This window comes from Ambystoma mexicanum, chromosome 2p (genome assembly GCF_040938575.1).
Source record: "Ambystoma mexicanum isolate Mex_15411 chromosome 2p, UKY_AmexF1_1, whole genome shotgun sequence".
Taxonomy (NCBI): Eukaryota; Metazoa; Chordata; class Amphibia; order Caudata; family Ambystomatidae; genus Ambystoma; species Ambystoma mexicanum.
Genome location: NC_090923.1, coordinates 729,395,288 through 729,411,304, shown reverse-complemented (window position 1 = coordinate 729,411,304; position 16,017 = coordinate 729,395,288). Strand labels below are relative to the sequence as shown.

Here is a 16,017-nt window from a genome sequence, read left to right as displayed (position 1 = left end):
GAGTTTCCTGGTTAAAAGGTGCTACCCTTTTATTCACGGTAGTGGTGAAGCGTGGCTATCCGGCTGCCAGGGTGCTTGGCACGGGCGATTCGACCATGAGACGATCCAGGAAGGCGAAAAAGAGGGCGAACTGGTTATCCCCACCAGTTCAGAGGAAGAAGACTCTGGGATGAAGATCTTCTCTGTTGTTGGGAAGTGGTGAGACGGTTCAGCAGGGCTCCACCGGTGGTGTCGTCGTTGCAGGTCGGCTCAGCTTCTCCCTCTTTGGATTCTTTGGTCCTGTGGCGACTTCTGAAGTTCCAATCCCCAAAGCCCTGCTTTTATGCAGAAAACACCCATTCATCAGTCCTAGCTGTCACTCAAACATGCTAAGTGGTGAGCCGGGTGGCTCACCACTGGGCCAATCACACAAGAGTGCGACTTGAGTTGCCGCGGCAACTCAGTCCAGGGTGCCTAAACCCCCCTCCCACAGATCCTGTAGATCCAGACAGAGTGGCACCACTTTTGGAGGCTTCTGTGTAGAAGCCCGCCAAAAAGTGGAACAAAGGGCTCGACTTGGGTTGGAGTTACAGAGGCGAACACAAACGCCATTTTAAAACCGAGTCCTGGCAAAAAGACCCAAACGGGGAATAAATATTAAATAAATAACCCAGCGTTATCTTTAACATTGCACCAAAAAAAGTGGTGCGTTTAAAATGAATGGGAAAATCCCATAGGAAATATTCCGGTGGAATATTTTGCGTGGTAACCAGTGCCACCAGCTAGAAACTCGACAAGGGGGACTGGACACTGCCCCCTTGAAAACAGACCCAGGGGCAATCAAATTAACCCCTTCCAGTACTTCCACAATCTTATGATTTGTACTGGTTCTGTTCACAATTTAAGACTAGTAAAGTCAATGGTGACTTTACATGCCCTGGGAGACAGTAGTCAGTCCCAGGGTATGGATTCTATGTTTGGGGGTCACTATGACACCCCTGTGTTACTGCACTGAGGGTGCTGTGTAACACACTTACCAAAACCACATGAAACCCTATGGAGTAAAATACCCCATAGCCCATAAAACACATTACAAAGTCAAAGGATATCTCAAATCGTGTCTAAGAGTGGGGGAAAAAGAGTCTCACTCTTAGCAGGAGAAAAAAATAAACCCCCAAAATCCAGCAAAGCTGCTGGGGGACTCACTAGGTTTGGGAAATTAGCCTCAACAGAGAATTCTCCCTAACACAGTGAATATGCTTGTTTTAATGCATTGCTAATTGCTCTTTTCACTTGTTAGTTTTATTGCTTTGCTTTTCTGATCTGCTTTTACTGTGTTATTCTAAAGTGTGGGTAATCACACTTTGCGTTTAACAACTGTCTATATTCATGTGTTGTGTGCTACATGCTTCTCTTAGGTTTTGCCTGCTTAGTGTTTTAAGGCATATTTTTGTACTTCTGTGTGGATTCTAATATTTGACTGTCTGTGTGCTTAACTGTTTTTGCACAGCACCACCATGGCTCCTGACGTCTACATGACTGCTCATTCCTTGTTGCCTAGATTGAATTTGGCATTCAGAGTTGGGTGGTAACAGCAAAATCCACAATATTTAACAAATATTGCCTATTTTGTTACTATCTGCTCAATTCAGTAAGTAAGTAATCCGCACCAACAGTATTCCATGGGAATGCTGGTGGCTGTGTTTTAGGCAGACCTTCTGCTGCCTATTGTTACCTCCTAAGAGGTGGATGTACAAATTCCAAATTGCCGCCGGTATTTTAAAAAACTTTTTTTCTCTACAGAAGGGGAAGTGCAGGTGATTTACAAAGGGACATTTTAAGTGTGTGAAAAGGAGGCCATCTTGTGCCCCGATCTTGCCATTTTATACCATAAAATGGCCTGAATCCACTCTGTTGTTAATAAACAAAGTGTCCAGTAGTGGTATGAACAGCTGCGGTACATAATCCATTTGAACCCTCACTCTGTTAAACTATTGTTGGCGAAGTTTGAAATAAGGTTATACTTTTCGAAATGTATTCAGACTAAAATTTTAGGATCATCCTTTAAAATAAAGAACAAATCGCTTCTTCACGATTCCAAACCCAATTTTGCAGGTACACAAAATAGCCCCCTTTCTCTTCAACCAAAAATACAAGGGGGCACAGCAAATGTAATACTTCTCCTATAAGTATTATCTAGTTTTCATACAGCATCTGTACAATTCTAAAGACATCTTCAAAGCTTACCTCTGGTGCCCTGGGCCAAATTCATAGGCTAATGGACTTGAACTAAGAAACCCATAGACCCATTTCATCAAATGGAAATCCTAGGCACTCGCATAGGATTAAACTTTCATAACAACATCAAAAACTATTAACAAAGTAAAGACCTTCTTTCCTTTCTTCATCTTATTGACATAAAAAGAAAATTTTATTATATTGTTTTCAATTATCGGTCTGTAGTGTATTTGCAAAAAAATAGCGCTTAGGTAAATATACTCTTTTCAAGGAAACCATCTGAAATAATAATTTAAAGATAAATTCAACAATTCTTCGATCCAGAGAGTTTTTATGTACAGATGATCTGCCCTTTTAAATCTAACGTTTTTCGGATGATGTATATAAAATCAAAATATGAAGAAATTGGAGCAGGACCGGGGGTATGAATTTCAGAGGACTGCTAGTCTCAAAGATGCACCACTATGAAGGAAAGTATGTAGAATATCTTTCTTAGACGGTACATGATCCCTCAAAGACATAGATTGTACTCCAACTAATCTCCCTAATGCTGGAGAAAATGTAGGGAACTAAAGCATTTGAGTTCTATGTGGTGGAAATTACCAGTGAGGGCTGGGTCACATCAGTGGTGGTGACTTTGGGGGACAAACATGAAGACTGGTTATATCCTATGTCTGGTCCCACAGACCAATTAATACCACACCTTTTTAAATGCTACTCTGCTTACACAATGTTGGATAACACACAAAACATAAATGGGTCTCGTTGCTCTCTTACACAATAAACTTCCAGCATACCTTAGAATATGGTTCCTGTTGTTTCCAGATGTAACACAAAGACTTGCTGCACAGACTGGCAACGCTGAAATACTTTCCACTTCCACAATGATTAGAATGCATCTTTTTTCACCCGGAACAGTTGTTGAGCCTTCTGTGACATACAGATTTACACTGGACGTGTATGCACTGATTTCCTTGTTCCTATTGAAGTACCAGCATGGTGGGCTCTGTCCAGTCCCTCTCCCACGATGAAGGTTTTGTTTGTTTTAGTTTCAGGTTTTCTTATTCTCAAGTGCTTTAATCGGTATTGGTTTAGCTAATATTTGGTTATTGTAGTAGGCCCTGCTGTTTTTTAATCTTGTTAATGACAATTGCAAATAGGTTTGAAAAAAGTAAATTGTACTGTCATGTGATGTAGTTACTGAACAGTCACCAATTCTGAAATTCCATTTTGAACCTACCATTGAGAGAAAGAATATAGGGAAAGGGAATGTATGTGTAATTCAGGCATAGGCATAAATATTGTAAAGAATGAGAGGGGTATGGAAGGGTCTAGGTCAGGAGTCTGCAAACTTGGGTGCACCAGATGTTTTTGACTTTGACACCCATGATCCCTCACCATTTACTGTATTGGTATAGACTGATGGGAGGTGATTGTGCAGGGGCAGCAACCGTCCACTTCATTATTTTTTTTTAAAATACAGAAAAATTAATTCTAATAAAAAATAAAATGTAGCACATTCTCAACAATCTGAAGGGCAAAGATGGGTTCTGCCATGGCCAGCCAGAGAGCTGTTGTGGGTCCTTTTGGCTTGCAGGAAGACCATTCTTACTGCAAGTTCCTCAGATAGTTTCCAGGGTCCGAGATCCAAGATTATGTCTGTGGAAGAGTGGCCAGCACCTGTGGTACAGTACAGCAACCGGTAAGACTCTTCAGGATGGACCAGAAGTATACTTGCTCTGTACATGGTGCCTTCTGTGGACTGATTGGAGGCAATGCTCCGACCGACGTGGGGGTAGAGTCTGAGCCATTGCGGCCGGTGAACACCATGGTGCTGATAAACTAGCCCCAGACAGTTCCCTGTGATGGTTGCAGAGATGGAGAAGAGTGTGAATGTTGCTGCTGGCACCTCACTGCGCAGTGAATCTTCCAAAGGAACACTTGGTTGTGCGCCGGCAGATGGCTTCAAACTTCTGGGAGCTCACCCAAGGCTGGAAGTGGCTATCTGAGCAGCACCTGGTGAGGGAGCAGGGGACCTTTTCAGCGGCTTGAAACAGCAGGTACCTGTTGGGTCTCTCAAACCACATGCCAACTCCTTGTGGAGCCGACAGAGATGGCCCTCCACCTATACATAACCTGCAGTGCCTCCTGAGTGCAAAAAAGTCAACAAACCACCATACAGTTTTTTATTTTACGAGTGATAGGTCCCTATTGATATCGGCACAACAGAGTAAAGGCAACCATCCAGAATATATCCCAATGCCATTGTGACCAGGCAAGTACCTTGTCAAGAGGTGGTGGATGTGGGCTGTGTGAAAAACCTGAAGGCGTGTTGCTAATTACTGTTACTACTAGACCCTGGGGGTGGACCAGTGGTGGAGGATCAATCGGGAGGGGTGGGGGAGAGGTGGGGGGGTGGGGTTCCTCGGGGAGTGAAAGTGGGACGCCAAAGGTTGAGACGCGGTACCCCCTTCCTTGTAACACCTTTTCCCCACCCTACCCTGTAGGATATTTAGAGGCTCTACCCCCACCAAGCCTCCTTTTCTGACACAAACACTTTCTTACACTGTAACAGACAACGGACTAACACCAGAGCCGTTTACCTAACATGTCCCAACACAAGGGTCAGGCAGAGTCAGGCAATTGACAATAATCACACACACCTAACGGCCCTTCACCTTTCCCACAGGGATAAAAGGCGGAGCACGAGAGCACACAACGAGCAAGGCCGATGTCAACGGTGTATGGGGGCCTCCCGCATTGATAACAGACGTGGAGGCACTCTGGCGTCTGTGGTACCGTCATTGACTCCAGAAGCAAGCCAATCCTGCAGTCCCGACATAATTGGTGAGTCCGGGGAAGTTGATAGCGAGCTGAATCTTATTAGTCCAAGGTTGCAAGTGGCAACACTAGATGAACGCAATAACTTGAGAACAAAGAACTTGTGTGTTTGAAATTTTAAGGAAAGCCCAGAGATGGGTCAGCTGCAGAGTGGTCAGGCGCCGTAGGAGTGCTCATTTGAAGGACTACAGCTGGTCCCTTTTTGAAACTGCAAGTACAAGAAATGCATAGGAAAGTGCGGTGCGAGGTGTCGAAGTGGTCCTACATGGGTCACGTCAAATCCCTTGTACACTCTAAAGTCTCTGACCCATTGCCAAGAGAAGACTAAGGGAAGCGCATCCCATATCGTGAGAAAAAAAGTGAACTGTATGTTTGGCAAGTGTGAACCCGACAGAGGGATGCCGAAGGAAAGCTAGGATAAGGGAATCCACGCTTTCTGTTGAGACTAAGCAAATCACAAACTGTAATAGGAAATTATGAACTGTGTTAAAGGTTCTTGAATATTGCAAGCTGCATGTGAACGGCTGTAGTGAACCCGACAGAGGGAGGCCCATTTGCAAGAAGGATCTGAGCCCACCGGAGGGAGACCGAGATTACCGAAAGAACTTCTCTTTTGTTTGCTGTTTACTAGTAGGGGTGAAGAATAATAGACCCGGGAACAGTGTGTCGACGAGAGTGAACCAGGTTGAAGGTGGTCAACAATGTTCGTTTAAAAAGACATGAAAGCTCCTGAAGGTATGAGTGATATTCGAGAGGCCGTAGTGAACCCAGCGGAGGGAAGCCCATTTTGTAAAGAGGAAGAGGAGCTCCTAGGGATGAGAAACAGTCACCCAGAGGTGCAAAAATACCAAAGGAACATTTGCTTGTTTGTTGTTTTGATCCATCGGCCTTCTAAGGCAAGAGACTTTGAAGAGAAGAGTCTTGGCCCCTGAAGGTTGTTATCGTTGAACTGGAATTTTGAACCTCGTGTTTGAGAGGTCCAGGAGTGTGCTCTGCTCAGAAGTCCCGCCTTGACCTGTGCTAAAAACACAGGGCAGGGAAATCCAGCCATACCGTCCTGACTTTTCATTTTGTGAACACTTTTTTTCTTTTCTGGTGAACATTATGTTTGTAACTTAGTAGTAAGGATTGGCATTTTACTATAGGCCCTTTTTATTTGACAAGACTCCACTAGGACTGCCTCATTCATTACTATTGATGGTCGTAGCTTGCTCCCATCATAGATTTAGATCTAGATTAGCCATTTATCCCACCCATTATAAAGTTCAATAATCACCCTTGAACTGGGATCACTTGTGTGTTGCCACCATGAGTTCCTTACAAGTGCCATAAAGTAATCCCGAGCCAGTCCCAGCAATGAAGGGTCTAGTAGCAACAGAGAGGTACCTAATTCCTATTCTAACCCTTGTGCCAGCATGTGTTTTTATTTGTTTCTCTGACTTTTGTTTCCAGCCACACCTCAGAAGCTGAATGCTCGCCAGGCAGAAAGAAAGGCAAAAGAAACAGCAGGAGGAAAGCCAAAGCTATCCAGGTGGGAGAGGCAACAATCCTCCAGTGGCACAAGCAGAGATAAGAGAGAGAAAAGGGCAGGAAATATTGAGCATGGAAGCAAATGTTGAATCGTACAGCCCATCTACATGGCACTTTCCCCAACACCTGTAGAACACTTAACAATCTGATAAGAGTATGGACTGTTAGAAAGTCCCTAAGGGAGACTACAAAGCTGCCATTCAGGGAAGACCCTTTTAGACCAAGATAGAGATTAGACAGTACTGGTTATCAGCCAGTAACACTAACTGGGGATATGGACGCCTAGATAGGGAGGAATCCGAAGGTAGATGGGACACCCGAAGGACCCGCAAAAGAGAGAATGAACACTGTCAAACTGTTCTTGAGACTCTAATCTGTGCCACAGGGGAAACAATATATACACTGACCCGCTGCACACACCAGACAGCGGCGAGTGACGACCACATAATCACGCTACCTGCCAGAGACCACACCAGGGTATAACTGGGCATGATGGCGATTAAAGCAAACTCTGCCAAAAAGCAAGCGAAACGGGATAAATGCACAAGAAAAAGTTGTGAAGAAGAACAAAGTGATGCAGAGTATGGGAATGCAGCTCCCTCTTCAGACTTAATGAGTGGAGACCGACCATTAAACAGCATGATGTAACGGCCACAACCTAGTCCAAGCAGCATAGATCATATGTTGGAGTTCTCCACTTTATTTGTTAAAGTGGAACAACTATGTGCCAAGATGTCAGAAGCAGATCAGCGTATCTCTGTAACGGAAGATATACTGCAGAGTTAGAAGGCCAGCTGGCTGATCTCCACATTTAATGCAAGAATATCTGGGCAAAGAAAGACAAATTAGAAAACGGATCGAGGTGGAATAATATCTCTATCCTGGGCCTGCCAGAAGCGACCCACATGTGCGTGTATGGAGCCCTTCCTAGAAGGCGTTACCCAACCTCCTTGGAAATCCGGTCTGCTCTATGAAGATACAGATTTCCCACCAAGGCCAGTCAATGGCCGGATCCTAAACTTTAGCAACCGCAATCTTATACTTCGGTTGCCAGGTAAAAAGGCGACATACTCTACACCTCTGAAACGCTAATGCCGTTTCCAGACTACAGCCCCTCGGTACAGTCTGCTAGGAAAACATTTGACAGAGTTGGGAAGATGCTTTCGGACAACCATGTGCAATACGCAATGTTTTCAGCTAAATTGTTTATCCACAACAAGAAGGCTCACTACGTCGCATCACCAAAATGTGCTATGCTCCGTGACAAATAACATCACAACTCCATCCCCCACCGCCGCTTTGTATATGTTTAAAATTGCATGGGACTCAACAAGCATGTACATGCTAACGTTTGTGGTCGCCTGAATGCAATTAACAATGTATTTTACAATGGTCCTTATGATGGGTCTTGGATGGCTGTAGTGAAAGGCTTTCTCAGAAAAATGATTTCTCTTGCTTGCCTGATGGACTCCACACCCACGTTTCCTCAGTCGGAAACAGTTCCGTGAAGACCAGCTGTTTCCTGAAGTGCAGGTAGTTTTGGATTTCAGGTCATGCCAGAGTCCAGGACTACATCCTCCTGAGGATCTGCTTGTGTGTTTTCTGTTTGAATAGCTATTGGTGGATTGGATTAGAACTGGTTCAATGTATGCATCTGGTCTGGATTAAGAGGGAAGTGCGTTTCTGCAGGTGTCTTTGGTTCTTTGCGCCATAAGACATAGCACAAGGTATAGTGCATCTTGATTCTTATTCTAGGCTCCACCGTCAGCCTGTGGGGAGATTTCAATGTCTGTGTCATATGGTCATTTTTCTGCAGGGTCATCATTTCACTATGTTCATAACTATGCTGGAAAAGCCTTTGTAGACTGTTGCAGTACTCTTGGGGTACACTTACAAGGGCACTGGTGAACTCTGGCTGATAATTTGCAGGAGAAAGCCCTCGACTTTGGGGTTGATCTGAGGTGCAATGGGAATGTCTGTGTTGAAAGGGACACACAGATTTTGTATTTGCTCTCATAGCTCTGATGGGTTTGTGGGGGATTTGAATGGAGTTGACTCATGCACTGAGCAGGAAACCACTGTGAGAACTCCCCACGGTACTGGTTTACTTTACTTGGACCCATGGGCATTAGGGTGCGGGCAGAACAAAAACGCTGGGACAAAAAGAAGAGGAATAGTCCTAATCCATTGTCATCAGACAAACTGCACTCTAGTTGTATTGTATTTAAGTGCAGCAAATTAGATTCGTGTGTGCAGTCAAAAATACACTTTTTCTGAAAAGAAAAATGTTTTATTATAACCCCATCTTCAGAATTTCATGAGGCACACGGTGTTGGCAAATACATTTCAGTCATCTGAAAGTAACGCAAAAAGCATATGCATGTCTAAACCACCCATATTGTGTTGTCGCAATTTACAACTCTGTGAGACTAGTGTATCAAAAAACATATCCGCCATGAATAAAAGGAATGGCTAGGAACAAACTGCATGTTGTGCCAAGCAACTTGAAAGAAACACATCCATGAACAAAGGACGCTGTGACAAAAGAAAAAGAAAATCAAATATCGTAATTTATGCATTTTATACTTCCAGGGCATGAACATTATAATATGCCAAAGACTCAGCACAGGTTTGCATCCGAACATCAGTGAATGGGCCTCATTATAAGGGTGCCAGTGACAGTATGAACGGGTGCCAGTGACAGTATGAACGGCATTACGAGTTCTGCCCGCGGGTTCCTGACAGCCCGGCAGGTTTTGCCTGGCGGGCTGTGCGGCACCCGCGAGCAGAACTCATAATTACACCAGCACTGTTATTAATGGTGCCTGCGCATCCATGCTCCCCACCCCCATTCTGATCGGGAGCCCGGTAATAACCCTACCCGCGAATGGGCAATTACCGGCCCCTTCATCTCGTAATGGGCCGGCTATTGCCCAATCATGGGAGGCGGCGCTGGTAGCAAGCATGGCGGTCGTAATGAAAATGCTTTTTCTTTGAATTGTTTGTATGCGCTCAAATTAGGTATTTGCCTTTTACATTAACCATGATGGCGTCACAGCGCATTAGCGTCCACGTGGTGGACAGCGGCAACAACATAATGCACACTTAAAAAAAGGTGGTTCCCTCTCCACACCTTTTGGTTCATGCCTTGCCTCTCCCAGTTCTGGCTCCATTCAAACGGGTATCCTGGGGGTCCCCCGCCCTCTTCCTGCCATCAGGGGCAGCACCCCACCCAACTGTCTCCTGTTAATGGCCTGCACCTCAGAAGAAGCTTTTTCCAGGTAGAGTGATAATGAAGCTCCAGAGCACAGAACTACATCTCCACTGGTCAAACAACTACTCAACCGGAGGGTTCCACAAAGTTTCTAAACTAGCTGTAAGGTTATAGCAGATGGGACCCTGTCTGTACTTGGGTGGCTATAGCCCATACCTGCATTCCCAGCCCTGCTCTATCCGCCCTCCCACCTCAAGGAAGCATTCTGGGACTTCTTTTAAAAAATGAATACTTTCTTGGTGTTGCTTTGTTGGCATCAATTGCTTGGTTGGCATCAATTGGAATGAAGTGTCAGAAAACGAGTTTCAAAATAAAATACCAGGTTAAGAAACAGTCCAAATGACATGAAGGGACTCGTCCCACCACTATAAAAAAGCAAACCTGAATAGAAATGACCTTCGCCACCTGCTACAAGACAGTAAGATAGTTCCTCTTCACCACTTCCCAATACTTTATACGTCCCTTCCGCCTGTCCCGTCCTACCTCCTACTTCTATCACTTCTTTCAGCCTCTTTCACCAAAGACCCTTCTCCTTCTTTCCTGAAAGGAAGGAACAAAAACAAAAACACTGTTTTGCAAGAGATTTCTTTTATGAAGGCTAATATCCATTTTCCCGCCAGATCTTTGCCCATCAGCCAGCATGGACTGCAGGAGCTCCAGGGAATAAGGTCAAAATCCCACTTAATGTAGACCGCTCTTCCAAAATGCCCCGCCCTCCGCTTTCCTGCCGTGTCTTGGTCACCACACCACCACTGTCCACCTGAAGCAGCCACGGTGACATGCCCCGCACCACAATTAAACACCCCCTCCCCCTGTTCCCTCCAACCACCTGCCCCCTGCTGAAGCCCACCACTTCCTTCTTCCAGGCCTGCTGTGCACCTGCCTAGTCTAGTGCGGTTTTTCCTGGACGACCTTACCTGAGCGGTCTCTTTAGACTGCATTTCCTGGACCGCCTCTGAGAGACCGCACCCTACAAAAAGAGGAAGGGTCCAATCAGTGGGGAGATGGGACATTCCCAGACATGGGGGAACATTTATCTTACGCAATCATAGGGAGCACCAGTCTGACACAGCAAAGAGTGACTCGCTGCCAAGTAAATATATTGCCCCGAGTCTGGAGCGATACCAGGCAGGGACTGTCTGAGGTGCTATATCGTTGGAGCAGTTTGTGCTACTCGGGAATGTTAGTACATGCTAAAAGCAACTCGAAACATCAAGGCGTGACATGGGGAAACTACCACTAGTGAGCAGGGTGAGGGGCGGGTACCAGAGTTCAGGGCCAGGGTCCAGCACTGGTGGATATTTTGAGTAGCTGTCACTGGTGTGGCCAGTGTGAAAGGCTGCCACCAAAAGGTAATGGGTTTCTGGTAGTGGTGACTGTTAGGCAGAAACCTGTGCAGTTCCCTTAGGGACCACTGCAAAAGACTTAAGACTACAGGTGTTTGGCAGTAAACCCACTTGGTAGCAGTCTGTACCACACAGATTCACTTGGTAGCTGTGGCTGAGCAGTCAGACTTCCCTCAAGAAGAGCTAGGCAGTATATAGAGTATACACAAGAGTAGCAAAAGCAAACACTGACCAGAGATTTGGTGTATATAATTATTTATTTAAAGACACACTTGTAAATTACACTAGCATAAAGAGGAAAGTAAATTCAGCACACAGTCACTATTATATATATACAACCCTAATTACTTATTAGATAAGTCTTAGTGAGAAACACCACTTATTTTCAGACAGAGGTGAGCGCTTAACATAAGATGGCACTGTAATAAGTTATAAAAAAGGGAGGGAAAAAGCCAGAGTTATGGAAGCACACAAATTTCAATACTTTTTAAAAGAACCACAGTAAGGCAGGATAGGCAGAGTTCTACTGGAGAGCAAGGAAGTCAATTGCAAGGCCCACTCTTGGAGAGAGCAAGCAGACGGGGTCCAGGTTCACACAGTGGGGTTATGCCCAAAGAGTCTTGTAGATAGTTTGCACACAAAGGATGAAATTAAAGTCAGGAAAAGTTAGCAAGGTTGTCCCGGGCCAGCCCAGGTTAGAAAGTCGAGGCTTTACTGTCACCCCGAACGATCTGTCACAAGGGAAGCCAGGCGGGACACAGTACCTTAAGTGTGAAGGAAGCTCCAGCGGGGGCAGTTGTTCCTGGCAGCGGGTGCAAGTCGGTGTTTCGTCCAGAGGAAGAGAAGGTCTCGCTGTGGAGGAAAGATGAAGGTCGTTGCACTGCCAGGGAAGAAACCAGCCGTGGAATTCTCCGGTTAAAAGGTACTACCCTTCTCTTCGCGGTAGTGGTAAACCGTGGTGTTCTGGTTGCCGGGGTGCTTGGCATGGGCAAGGCGGCCACGAGATGCTCCAGGAAGGTGAAAAGAAGGCAAAACTGGTTATCCCCACCAGTCAAAGGAAGAAGACTCTCCGGACTGGAGATCTCCTCTGTCGTCGGGGAAAAGTGGTGAGACGGTTCAGCAGGGCTCCACCGGTGGTGTCGTCGTTGCAGGTCGGCTCTGCTTCTGTCCCTCCTCGGATTCTTAGGTCCTGTGGCAAATTCTTAAGTTCCAGTCCCCAAAGCCCTGCTTTTATGCAGCAAACCCCCATTCATTCAGCCTAGCTGTCAATCAAACATGCTAAGTGGTTAGCTGGCCGGCTCACCACTTGGGCCAATCAGGACGGAGTGCGACTTGAGTTGCCTAGGCAACTCAGTCCAGGATGCCTAAATCCCCCTCCACCCCTCCTAAGTACCCCAGACAGAGTGGCACCACTTTGGAGGGCTTCTGTGGAGAAGTCACTCAAACATGCTAAGTGGTGAGCCGGCCGGCTCACCACTTGGGCCAATCACACGAGTGCGACTTGAGTCCAGGGTGCCTAAACCCCCTCCAATACCCCCTGTGGTACCCAGACAGAGTGGCACCACTTTTGGAGGCTTCTGTGGAGAAGCCCGCCAAAAAGTGGAACAAAGGGCTCGACTTGGGTTGGAGTCACAGAAGAGAACACAAACGCCATTTTAGAATCGAGTTCTGTCAAAAAATACCAACCGGCGAATTATTAAATAAATAAACCGGCGGTATGTTCGAGGCTATAAGAATTAAATAATTAAAGTTGGTAGCCTCGAACAATGGGAAAATCCCATAGAGATATATTCGCGGTCAAATATAAAAAGTAGTAGCCACTGCCACCAGCCACTGCCACCAGCCAAACCTCGATCAGGGGCGACGGAGACGTGCCCCCCTCGAACAACAGACCCCGGGACAATCGAATTGCCCTGACCAGTACGTCCACAATATGATGGTTTGTACTGGTTTCTGTTCATAATTTGGGACTAGTAAAGCCAATGGTGACTTTACATGCCCTGGGAGACAGTAGTCAGTCCCAGGGTATGGAGTCTGTGCCGTAACCCAGGGCTGTCGTAGCGACCCCCCCAAACATAGAGGGTGCTGTGTAACCCACATACAAAACACATGAGACCCTATGGAGTAAAAGACCCCATAGCCCATATAACACATGGAAAGACAAAGGAACACCTCAAATCATGTCTAAGAGTGGGAGTAAAAGAGTCTCACTTTTAGCAGGAGAAAAAATAAACCCCAAAATTCCAGCAAAGCTGCTGGCGTACTCACTAGGTTTGGGAAATTAGCCTTTACAGAGAATTCTCCCTAACAGTGACCAGTGTGAGGATCCCAGCTTGGTGATCATTGTGAAGAGCAATCTCGGCCTTTCCAAAAACGGAAATAAAAACGGAAGAGGGGTTCTCCTGAGTGGCCTACGAACTCTCTAGAACCGACATGTTGAGATTTCCTTAATATCAAATGGTATGTTGTAGGTGCACGTGAACATGGTCGGTTAACCATGGAGTAAAAGCTTAATTTGCACCAGGCCCCAGCAATCCCAAAGGGGCCCCACACATTTCACAACTTTGCTTTTTTATCTGCCATAAAAAGATGTTTCAGTTCATTACGTATCTTTTCATGAAGTGACTCCACTGTAACCGTTGTCATGATCTTTAGCACACAACGTTTCTGCAAATACAATTAGTAGCTTCTCTTATTGTGATGCTTCAAATGCAACAGAAAAGCGGCTGCTAAAATGTTACATCACAAATCTTGCTGTAACCTTGCCCCTCCCTACCTCTCCACCATCCTCTCTTTCTATACGCCCTCTCGTCCTCTCCGTTCTGCTGACCTATTCCTCCAGCACCCTGTGCCCCTTCCCGCTTCCGTTCCTTTCAGCTCCTCGCCCCCTCCCCTAAATTGGGACTCCCTCCCTCTCCATATCAGTTCCTTCTCCTCCTACCCCTCCTCCTTAAAATCTCATCATCTTCATTCTCCTTCCTGGCCCTCATTTCACTCCATTCTTACTTTCCTCCATTTCTCTCATTCCTTCTCCTCAGCTAATTATTGTGCAGAATTATATTGATTGTTTGAATCTAATTTGATATTCATGCTTCTATTGTAATTGTGTTGTAATGTAAAGCGCTTTGGTGTAAAGCGCTATATTAAAAATTAATAAATACAAATCTGAAAGGATAAATGGAATCATATAATCTGAAATCTGCTTTCTTTGTTTTTTGAATGTGAACCTTAACGATATCAAAGAGAGAAAGCAAACCTAAAAAGGTCTGTTTGCAGCATGCACCCTGCTCTAGGACGCATCCATCTGCAGGTCAGTAACTGTTACAGTCCCAAAAGCACTATTGACAAAGCCCGTTTCTGCCATGATTTAAAAATATATATCTATATATATATTTTCTTTCGTGTTGTGCGGCATAGTAAGTAAATGGGCTTGGAAGCAATGCAGCTTTTGTTTAATTCAAAAACTTCCTGAAAGTAAACGGGGAGTCTTTTAAACAGCTATATTATTGAGCTGTGGTTCACAACAGTGTAAAAATATGGAAAAAGAGGAGCGGGCCTTTGGAAGGGTTGTCCGCAGGACATTCTCTGAATAACACTGCCCATGGCTAAAACATTCGAACTCGCCCATGTACTCGGAACCCCGCACTGCAACCCCCTCCCCAACATTATAACATGATTGCACTATAAAAAAAAGACTAGTTTTAGTAAATTGCACTTAAAAGTAATAATTAGACATGGCAAAGTAAACATTGCAAAAATAATTATACATTAATTGCCTAGTTTTTGCTACTGCAAAAGTGGTTATTGCTGTTGCAATGCTTTGCATGGTGAATACTTTGCAACACAGAACAACCCATAATTGATTGCTCTTATAACTACAGTCCAGTAAACCATGAGTGAGGCTTTTTTTGATATTGCATACTGTGATTTTGGTAGCTAAGGCAGAGGGCGGTTAAAGCATTTGGCAAGATCACACCCTTTGTTTACGTATTGAAGCCGCAACGTGAGCCTAATCTGAAATTTAGGTACTAGACCATACATCTATGAATTGATATGATATGATAGGTTATTTATAACGCGCTTAATATCCAGAGGTTTCTAAGCGCGGACCTTGGGATCGAACCTGTGTTGCTCTGTGTCGTCTTGCTTCCAAGGCGAGCACGTTGCCCCTGAGCTATCTTCCTGAGACAATGGGAGCTAAATAAATGCTCTGTAGCTGTATTATGGAGAAAATTACACCTGCGAAAAAAATGCACAACCAGGTCACCTCAATGTAGTCATTATTTTATACAGCATGGAGCGTATGGACCAAAACACAAAAAATCCTATGAACAGGGCTTGCAATTTTAGCCTCAGAACACTGACTCAGGGTGCAGCATCAGCTGTTCCCAAAGTACCTGTGCCATAGGTAGCCATCCGCTTTGCCCTGCCCCAAGAAATGTCTGTTTGGTGATGCCAATGAACAGACAGAAAGTCAACTGTTAGAGTCCCCGACTCATTCAGTCAAACAAGTGTTTTTATGAGCGTATTGTACTGGTTTGTTTGCAGATGTATTTTATGGATTTTTTTTTTTTTTTTTTTAAAGAAATGTATGCTGCTCAGCGGATGCTGGAGCGCTTTACAAAGTTTTTCAGACTAGGCTAGAAAGACGGGATAGATGAGCACAATAGCAGGGCAGGGATTCTGGCTGGATTTGATGGCGGGAATGGGTACTCACAGAAGGTCATGATGGAAGGGCACAGGCAGATGTGGGGCCATGGGGTTGCAGGCTCTGGGTGGCTAATGGATGAAGGCCTGGTTTTGTGTGCA

The 16,017-nt window shown here is 45.2% G+C and overlaps 1 protein-coding gene across 2 annotated transcripts in view; it reads left to right on the top strand.

Annotated features, from left to right (window-relative positions):
• The window catches only part of LOC138566727 (E3 SUMO-protein ligase ZBED1-like), a 175,046-nt gene that overhangs the window by 139,988 nt on the left and 19,041 nt on the right, over nt 1–16,017 (top strand). The window contains exon 2 of one of the 2 annotated variants that reach the window (XM_069644341.1): nt 14,452–14,518. The exons of the other annotated variant lie outside the window; for it this stretch is intronic. The gene's annotated coding sequence lies outside the window, so the exon portion shown is untranslated. The remainder of the gene's footprint in view (nt 1–14,451; nt 14,519–16,017) is intronic. 2 annotated transcript variants of the gene reach the window in all.